A 10,496-nucleotide genomic window follows, 5' to 3' on the forward strand; every position below is an offset into this window, starting at 1 on the left:
TTGGATACTCCCACGACATTGGTGCCAGTATTGCGTCAATAGGCATGTCTTGCCAGGATGGCTGTTCTTGTAGCTTGAATGATTTGTAGGTGGATACGACTAATAATGCCTGCCATAGTCACTGCTCTATTGCTGTGACGAGAAACCGTGACCAAGGCAACTTCTTATAAAAGGGAAACATTTACTTGGAGGTTTGTATACAGTTTTAGAGGGTTAGCTCATGATTGTCATTTTGGGAAGCAGACAGGCAAGTGGAGCAGTAGCTGAGAGTCTTTTTTTTTTCCTTTTTTCCTTTTCCTTTTTATTAAAAAAATTATACAATATATTCTCAGTACAAATCCAAATGGTAGAAACAGGAACACAAAGAAATCCATGTACCCAGTCCCAGTCTCATGCCCAGACGTTTTTTTGTATTGTTCTAGAAATGTTCTGTCCATGTATAAGTGTATTTATCATTACTAAGAGAAAAAAAAGACACAGGACCCTAGTACATTGCTTCCCAGCATGCTTTCAAAGCAACCATCTCATGGGTGTGTTTCTCCATGCATCCATCTGGACTTATCAGGACACTCTTTTTTTTAAAGGGCTGCCTGCCTGTGGGTGGAAGCTTGGAGTGCTCTCCAGTATCTTACACAAGGGGTTAAGCAGTAAGAAAACTCTTTCCATGTAAATGGGAGTACAGTCCAATTGCTCAGAAATGCTGCAGGCAGAGTCTCATGATGGACTCAGACTTGCAAGCAGCATGGCAGGGTTGGCGGTGGACTCGAGCTTGCAGTATTCACTGGTTTGAGGCACAAGGCCCTTGCTGTGGCAGTAACAGACTTCAACTCAGCACCTAACGCTGTCTCATGAGCAACTGCAAATCCCTCCCAGGAGTTAGGATTGTACAGAGAAAGGCCACTCAGTTCACGTCAGGAAACCATTAAATACTTCAGCAAGTATCTTCAGTACAGCCCCTCATATTCATTCAATAGCACTAGAATCCTTCAAAATAGTCCTGAAGAGCATGGCCAGTCTGTCCACGATCCTAACTAGACGTTTGCCCCGTAAGTGATCCACATCCTCGGAAGGTTCCAGACTCTACTCAATCCCCAAACCCCAAATCTGAACTACCCCAAAATCTAAAACTTTGAACATCGTGTTGGATTAGAGCGGCTCATACTCACTTTTACTGTTTAACTCCATTGGCTGAAAGACCCCTTTTAAAGGCAGGCAAACGCTCCTGTGTGCTGACTTAAGACTGCCTTACTGTTTGAGACTTTGATAAAAATAGGAGCAACCGATCAGAATTTGGGCTTTATTGCTAAAGCCTTCTCTTTCACATCCGCATCATGATGACAGGCTAAAGCTCTCATTTTCTGGGCACATTCTTCTCCTATAACAGAAAAAACAATGACCCTTTTAGCAAAAGAAATCTGATTAGCTAACCGGCCTTCCACTTTGAGGCAATTGTTTCTATTCTGAAACAGCGTAAGAGCCCGAAGAAGAATCTCATTTGCTACTTGGCTGTCATAAAGGGAAAGGAATGAAGAATCCACTTGGATGCTCAGTAGCCCTTCTGTCATGGCTGGATTCTCAGACAAATGCAAAAGCAGCTTCAAAACCGGAACCTTGGTGCTTCCATTTCCCAGAAGCAGCAGGTGGAACAGGCCAGCGCAGGAGCCGGAGCCGGAGCCGGAGCCGGAGCCGGAGCCGGAGCCGGAGCCGGAGCCGGAGCCGGAGCCGGAGCCGGAGCCGGAGCCGGAGCCGGAGCCGGAGCCGGAGCCGGAGCCGGAGCCGGAGCCGGAGCCGGAGCCGGAGCCGGAGCCGGAGCCGGAGCCGGAGCCGGAGCCGGAGCCGGAGCCGGAGCCGGAGCCGGAGCCGGAGCCGGAGCCGGAGCCGGAGCCGCTGAGCAGGTGCTGGTAGTCGTTGGTGACTGTCATGTTTGTCAGCAGCCTCAGTCCCGCCAGCTGCACCGCAGAGTTCAGGGGATCAGCAAAGACGTCCCCACACACTTGAGGGATGTATATCTTTATCTTAGTTTGATTTTCAACATTCACACTCAGGTTATTCAGTACATTTAAAGCTTTCTCTCTAATACTTTGGTTCAGGGAGTTGATTTTGTTTCCAACGATTGGCATACCACCCAACTCACGAATAATGGCCTGGTTAGTAGAAAAGGCTGCATTATTTCCTAAGGTGACCAAGGCTTTTTTAGTAATTATAGGATCGTTGGTTGACTCCAGCAACTACAGAAGTTTCTCAAGCTCTCTTCTGCAGACCGCGAAGGGCGAAGGGCGCAGTCGGTGACCGCGTGGTCCCCGAGTCAGCCGGTAAATACAGTAACAGGCGCAGCGCCCAGCCCTGCTGCCACCCAGCCCACGTCCCGCGTGCCACCCATGCTGCTGCCTCGAAGCTGCAGGAAGTCGGGGAGCCAGGGTCACACGCAGGTGCATCTGGGCCAGAACCAGCCCCGAGCAGTAGCCGAGAGTCTTATATCTTAATATGCAAAGAGGAGGGAGGGAGGGAGGGAGGGAGGGAGGGGAAGGAGGGAGGGAGGGAGGGAGGGAGGGAGGGAGGGAGGGAGAGAGAGAGAGAGAGAGAGAGAGAGAGAGAGAGAGAGAGAGAGAGAGAGAGAGAAAGCACCTAGCATGGACTTTTGAAATCACAAAGCCCACCCCTGGTGAAATACCTTCTCTAACAAAGACATACCTTCTCCAACAAGGCCACACCTCCTAATACTTTCAAATAGTGTCACTCCTTGGTGACCAAGCATTCAAATATATGAGCCTATGAGTGTCATTCTCATTCAAGCCACCACAGTGACTGTTGTCCTTTGGTAGTGTGTCAGTAGGGATGAAGTTTCCAGGTCAGTAGCAGCTCGGTTTCCCATGTTCTGTAATTTGGTCATGTGGTGTTTTAGCAATAGGGTCTTAACCATTAAGTTATGGCAGGAAATGAAAGCATTGACCGTAGCCTGTGGCCAACAACTCCAACTCCAAAAAAGATAACCCATTCTTGGCATTGTGCTTTTTGTTAGTCTGTGGTGTCTAGTAGAGGCAATGCCAACTGCCCATTGTATATGTACCTGTATATGCACGTGTATGTGTATATATATGTATACACACACATATGTATGTATTCTTCTACAGTAATACAGAAGACTTTTTCAAAATTTAATGCTTGTTATCCTGGCCTATATTCCAGCTCATATTTATATTTAAATGAGCATTTCAGAGCAGCAAAGATCATGAAAATACTTCATATGATTGTATATGCAAGAAGAAAGCTGCTAAGAAATACTGCACAGCTGTGTGCATGCACTTGAGATGGCTAAGTTGGACCGGTGAAATGACTAGAATGGTAAACTTCATGTGTGCATTTTGCCACAAAAGAATTTACAAACAACAGTAGTAAAAGTACGAATTCACCCTTGTGTTTTCTCTCAGAACTTCGGAGTTAGTTAATAAGTGTCCTCAAGGGACTATTTCCAACTGTATTAATAATGAAATATAGGAAGAGTTGATTTGGGGCAGTAACCTTTGAACAGGGAGCCACCTCAGCCTCCTTACTGAATGGAGTCCATGAATCCCTGCCTCTCATCTTTGTCATCATTGTCTCTGCAAATGTTGTGTCAGCTGATTACCTCCAAAGAGACTCTGTGGGGGACTTGGTGATGCCTCTACCCTGGCCCTCTGCTCTTCCAGCAGTCATTGGCTACCGACTCAGGTGACCCGAGAAGGGCGTTTATTGTAATTTGTTTTCTTTCCTTCTTTGTTTCCATGATGATAACCGTTCTGACTGAAGTGAGATGTAATCTCAAAGCAGGTTTTGAACGTTGTGTGTGCCTAAGTGCCCACCCTGACAGCTCGCAGGAGCCACACAGGAGCTGGTCTTCTCGTTTGCCCTTGGGTCTCCAGGCTTGGATTCCAGTGGTCTGACTGACCAGTCAGCACCTTTACCCCCGGGCCATCTTACCAGCCCTCAAAGCAGTTTTATTTCCACGTCTCTGGTATTGACAGATATTGAACAATGTTTTCAAGCATTTGTTAGTTCTTTGTATTTCTTCTTTTGAAAACTGACTGTTGAGTTCATTGGTTCATTTGCTGACTGGATGATTTGGGTTTGGAGCGTTCAATTTTTGGTAGCTCTTCATACATTTTATGAAACTTTAATGCTCTGTTTATTACAAAGACTATTTTCCACGGGGTAGGCGTTCTTTCTCTCCACTCTTGTGATTATTTTGTTTGGCATGAAGAAGTCTTTTAATATCATGTAATTACATCATCAATTCTTGGGATCATTGTCTGTGTTATTGGAGTCCTTTGAGGAAGTGCTTGCCTTTGCCTGAATACTGAAGGTAACTTTGTTTTCTTCTACCAGTTTCAAAGTTTAAGATCTTACATTATGGCCTTTCATTCAGCTCCAGATGTAGTGGTGCAGGCCATTAATCCTAGCATTTGTAAAATAATGACAGGAGAATCAGAAGTTGAGTCCAATTTCTAAGCTACAGAACAAGTATGAAACCAGCACAGACTACAAAACACATTGTCTAAAAAAAGCAAACAAAAGCCCCCCCCCCCAAATAAATCCTTGATTCATTTTGAACTGGGTTTTGTGTAGGGCGAGAACTGTGGTTTTCATTTGTGGAAATCGACTTTTCCCAGAACCAATTGTTAAAGAGGCTGTGTTTTTTTTTTCAATGTGTTTTTGGAAGCCTTGTCAAAAATGGGGTGGATGTACTTTTGGTTTTCTTTCTTGGGTCTTCCATTGTGTTGAATTGTGCTATGTGATTGCATGTGTGTGTGTGTGTGTGTGTGTGTGACTACTGTGCTATCCTGGTTACTACTGCTCTGTAATATACTTTGAAGTTAGTATTGTGATACTTCCAGCAATGCTTTCTGCTCAGATGCTTTGGCTGATCAGTGTCTTTTGTGCTTCCATATTGTCCTATTTACTGTCCTATTGTTGGAAAGAGACACTATAGCCAACACAGCTTATAGGAGGAGACATTTAATTGGTGGCTTGCTTAAACCTTCAGGGGTTAGTCCATTAGCATTATGATGGAGATCATTGTGACAGGCAAGCACGCTTGGTGCTGGAGAAGTAGCTGAGCACTATATTCTGATTGAGAGAGAGAGAGAGAGAGAGAGAGAGAGAGAGACTGACACACTTCAGTTACACACTTCCTCTAACAAGGCCACAACTCCTCATTCTTTTCAAACAGTTCCTTTGACTGGAGACTAAGTATTCAAACATATGAGCCTTTGGGAGCTACTCTCATTCAGCACACCACATTCTATGCCCTGGCCATCATAGGCTTATAGCCATATCACAATGCAAAATGCATTCAGCCCAACTTCAAAAGTCTCCATAGTCGTTCACAGCCTCAACACTATTTAAAAGTCCAAATGTATCAGAGTCTCAAGACAATCTCTCTACTTGTAACCCCCTATAAAGTAAAAAAGTAAGTGACATACTTCCAACGCACAATGGTATGGAAGATACATTAAAGAAGAAAGGGGGCACAGTGAGGAATCACTGGGATAAAGCAAGACTGAAGCCCAGCAGGTCAGCCTCCGAATTCTACATCTCTGTGTCTGACGGCAAAGGAGGTTTCCATTCCAGGTTTGCTGCCTGCACCACACTCCTCTCTCCTGGGTGGGTTCCACACACTGTCTGGAACTTTCCTTGGCAGGTACCCCCATAGCTCTGGAATCTCCAACATCTTGGAGTCTTCTATGCAAATGAGGCTTCACTTTCACAGCTTCTCACAGAGACCTCTCTCCCAGTCTTGTTTTCAAAGTTATTGTGAATAGGATTTTTTTTCATGGATTTCTTTCTTGGCATGTTCTTATTGGTACACAGAACTATTTATCTTTGTATGTTGACTTTGTTGCAATTCTGTATGCTACTTTCTTACAAGTGTATATGAGATCTAAAAATTTCCAGGAGGAGGACTAAACCACCAACCAAGGAGTACACATGGAGCGACCCATGGCTCCAGCTGCATATGTAGTAGAGGATGGCCTTGTTGGGTATCAGTGGGAGGAGAGACCCTTGGCCCTCTGAAGGCTCAATGCCCGAGTATAAGGGAACACCAGGGCAGGGAGGCAGGATTGGGTGGATGGGTGGAGGAGCATTCTCATAGAAGCAGGGGGAGGGAGGATGGGATAGGGGGTTTCTGGAGGGGAAACCAGGGAAGGGGATAACATTTGAGCTCTTTTAAGTGTAGCTTTAAGTCATCTATATGTTGGGATAATTTGACTTCTTTCTTTCCTATTTGGATTCTTATACTTTCTTTCATGCACTTTGTTTTAAGCTCACCAAGTCTACTTAGTGCTCGCCTGTAATGAGCATGGTTGTAGGACCATCTACTGGCGTACGAGCAGCATCTCCAGGAACACATCCCAAAAGGCTCTCAATCACCAGCACCCATGAATTGCCCCTTCCTCCCTCCCTCCCTCCCTCCCTCCCTCCCTCCCTCCCTCCCTCCCTCCCTCCCTCCCTCCCTCCCCTCCCTCCCTTCCTTCCTTCTTTCCTCCCTCCCTCCCTTTCTTCTTTCTTTCTAGTTTTAATTTTGTGCAGGTCTTGAGTATGGAGTCCTAGCCGACGTGAGTTTGTGAGTGTACCAGCCCTGCCATGCCTAGAAGTCACTGCAAACCTCTACCACCCATGCTCTTAAAAAATTTCCCACCTGCTCCAACACAACGATCCCAGAGCCTTGGAGGGGAGGTGACTATAGATGCCCCATTTAGAGCTGAGCAATCCACAGTCTTTTATTCTCTGCATACAGATCAATGGTGGGCCTCTGTACTCATTGCCGTCTACTTCAAAAGCAGCTTTTCTGACGGGGGCTGAAGGATGCCCTACTCTATGGGACTAAGAGCAAGAACTTAGTTGGAAATTCATTTCTATGTCCACTCAGGAGAATAGCCGACTTAGGTAGCCATGGCTTAGTTGGCCTAGTTAGTGGTTCCAGGCAGAGCTTGTGGAACAGGACATACATCCAATCAGAAAGTGACCGATTACTTTGATCTGCCTGCCCTCTTCTCCTCAGTCTTGGGATTAAAGGCATGTGCCTCCTCCCAGTCTACTTTGGAAGGCTCAGTCTCGAGTAGTACCACTCATCAAGGATGGAAACAAACTGACCTAGTGGCGTGAAACCACAGAAGCTGTACAGGCGCATTTAACACAGTTCACAGCCCGACCACGCCATGGAAAGTGACCGGACTGCGGCACAAGGTGCCTTGAAGTTGAACACTGTTGATGCCAGTGTGAAGATCTTGAGCACAAGATAAGGGAAGGAGACGGGATGGAGCCAAGAGCAAAGCAGGGTCCTGTAAGCGAAAGGAGGAGAGTGGAAAGTAGTATGGAGGGGAAGAAAAAGGAGCAAGAGATTAAAAATATGAAGTTTTTTTTTGCTTTTTTTTTTTTTTTTTAAAGAGGGGCTGGAGAGACAGCTCCTGGGGTAGAAGCACTGGCCACCAAAGCTTAGTGACTTTAATTCAATCCCCAAGATCCAGAACTCCCAGCTGGCCTCAGGTTCAAAGCCCTCAAGTTCAAGGGTTATTCTCAGTTGAGATCTGTTCCCAGATGGCCAGCTTTCCCCCACCCCTTCCCAGTGTAAGGCAGTCTCAGGCTGCTTGCACCTTGCATGTTGTCAGTGTCTGGCCCCCTGCCTTCTCCAGCTGCCTCAGTCAGGGGCTGTCCCAGGACAAACTGAAGCTCTCCAACTTCAAGGTTCCAGTCTTTGGCCCCCTGGGTAGCTCGGTTCTCAAGAACAGCTTTTCTCAAGACTCCCACACTCATCGCACAGCATGAGATCTCTTTCCCTGACCAGTTGAGAACCAGCCCTTCCAAAACTTGCAATTGGCTTCTAGAATGACTAGGGGCATGGGCACGGGGGCGTGGGCCTGTCTGGAGTGTTGTACTCACAGGCCAGCTTTCATCCGGCTTAGCTCTTGGAAGTGGCTCCTGCCCACTTCCACTCCCCACCCCACCCCAGACCCAAGGGGAATTACAGCCGTTTCACTTCCTTCTCAGTGTCATGGTCCCCCACCCCACCCCTTACACATTTCTGGTATCCTTTACTTCCTTTTTGAATTTTGGAAGCCCTTTCTCTATTTCTCTCTCTGCAGTTGTCTGTTTGTATTCTGACTGTCTCCTTCCCTGGCTCACAGGGCCTTCACTCAGCCTTACTTGGAAGCTCTAATCTTTGACATTGCAGGAAGCCCTGCACATTTATATTCATTCATTCATTCATTCATTCATTCATTCTTAAATTGGTAACAGCGATGGCGTTGGTGTCCACAGACTCCATGTTCTTTTTGTCATTTGGAGACTTTAAGGCAAATGAACAGTATTCATTGAAAGTACATTTTAAGCCTCAAGTGAGTAGCAGGTGGTTTGTTTTAAAGATTGTGACAATGGGTGGCTTCATGGTTCAAGCAGGGGTCAAGGCCAGACTCTATGAGTGGAGGACTACAAAGCAAAGCTGGTCTCTGTGCCCAGGTCGCACCTGCAGCTCTGACTCAGCTGAAATGTGATCCACCAGTCACAGACATCCCTGGCATCCCAGAGTCACTTCCTGCAGAGGCTGCCTGCATGGTCTGTCTGCTTTAGCTCAAGTTGAATGTCCTCTCACAGAAGTTAGCACTAGATACAACATTCAGAAAACAGTCCTTCTAATGTTGCTAGTTAGGAATTGTAGCCTTGGGGCTGATTTAGGGTCACAGTGCTGGCCCCATGGCAAGTTCCAAGAACCTTAATGGCATTAGTACAGAGATGATTCCCTCCAGTGATATTCTGGGCATGCGTAAGGGAGTTGTGTGGTACTCATATAACCCTGGCCGCTTTTAGTAGGGATGTAACTGCTGGAACCCGAGGTTGTATCTGAGAATCCAAGATGGCTGTTGCCCTCAGGGACCTCTCTCAAGTTTTCTGTCATTCCTGCTGCACCTAGCTTCTAAAACCATGTTTCAGAGACACAGACCAAATCCTCCCCAGCAATGATGATGATGGTGTCAGTGGGGAGCTCCAGATCTCAGATTTCGTTTATTTAAAAAAAAAAAGACAGAATATTTTCTTCTCTTGTCCTTTTGAGAACCATTGCATAAATGTATCAGAGCGCCACACAACACAGGCTGAATCCACCACTGCCCAATCAGCCATGTTTTAATCACCGGCAAAGGACAAAGGAGAAGAAATCTTACATTTTTTAAAAATATGGCAAATAGATCACATGCTGACTTCTTGACAATTATTGGTTATTCTGTTTGTTAAGAGCCAGTTCTGACTTACATCTTTCTCACTTCCTCTTGCATTCCTATTATAATCTGTGGATTCTCAGCCAGCCTTTTTTTTTTTTTTTTCTTCTTTCTCTGTTAGAAAATATAATTTCTGGAACGCCAGCGAGTAGACAGGTCATGGTTGGTGATCTCATCAGATTGTGGGGCCTTCTAACTGGAAGAGCGCAGTTGTCCACAGGTTTATTAACCTTCATTAAATCCTATCCTGAGGGGCATGGGGAATTAGCACGCCTGAACTCCAGGACCCACGTCGCTGGCCACTATGGTGGCTACCCCTCCTCACCCACTTTGCATTTAACATGCTGTTTCTCCATCTCCTCCTTTCAGGCCTTGCTCATAGCTTTTTCTTTCCTGCACTGTTGGCCACAGAGTCCCGATTTCAGTAGTAACATGAAGGGTTATATAGGAAGCAACTGCTGACAGGCTCAGCTTTTTTATACTCACACTGCCTGGGTATCATGGGAGGAGATGGGCCCCTACCTGCTCCTGGAAGCTGGCTTACCTCTGCCAGTGGGAGATGTGATGTACTTAGTGCCAACAGCGGTTTTTCTTCACTTCCAAAATATATCATTATCTACTTTTGTACAGATCTTTTTACTCTTCATTTGAAGAATAGCCTATAATTTACCTTAGCAACGGTTTTACTTAAGGTTTCTATTACTTTGATAGAACACCATATACACAAGCACCTTGAGGAGTAAAGGGCTTATTTTTCTTATGCTTCCATATCAGAGTCCATAACTGATGGATTTCAAGGCAGGAATTGAAGCATGGCAGAAACCTGAAGACAAGGAGGGGCTAAGAGGCCATGGAGAAGTTCTGCTTATTGGCGTGTTCAGCCCTCAGGACCACCAGCCCAGGGGTGGAACTGTCCATAGCGAGCTGGATACTCCCACATCAACCTTAATAAAATTACCACAGGCAAATTTGGTGGGTGTCAAGTTGGCATAAAACCAGCCAACTTCCTTACCTGCCAGAACTCTGTGATTAAAGCTTAACATGTGTCTCTCTTAGAAAACATGGACAGCTCCGGAGCCATCACTCCCAACTGCTCTTCTGTTAGCTTAATCACCTCACTGAGGAGACGCTGAATTCTGGAACAAAGTTCAGGGCTAATGTGAATTGTTTTGGGACACTGGGCTTGGAAGGAGAGAGCGTGCACCATGGTTGGCCTCATCATTTCTGGCCCCAACACTAACCATGCCT

General features: G+C 46.1%; 1 pseudogene; it reads right to left on the reverse strand.

Moving 5' to 3' along the window:
• On the reverse strand, nt 293-2,459 carry LOC100417266 (armadillo repeat containing 10 pseudogene; annotated as a pseudogene).

Source organism: Mus musculus, chromosome 3, assembly GCF_000001635.26.
Source record: "Mus musculus strain C57BL/6J chromosome 3, GRCm38.p6 C57BL/6J".
NCBI lineage: Eukaryota > Metazoa > Chordata > Mammalia > Rodentia > Muridae > Mus > Mus musculus.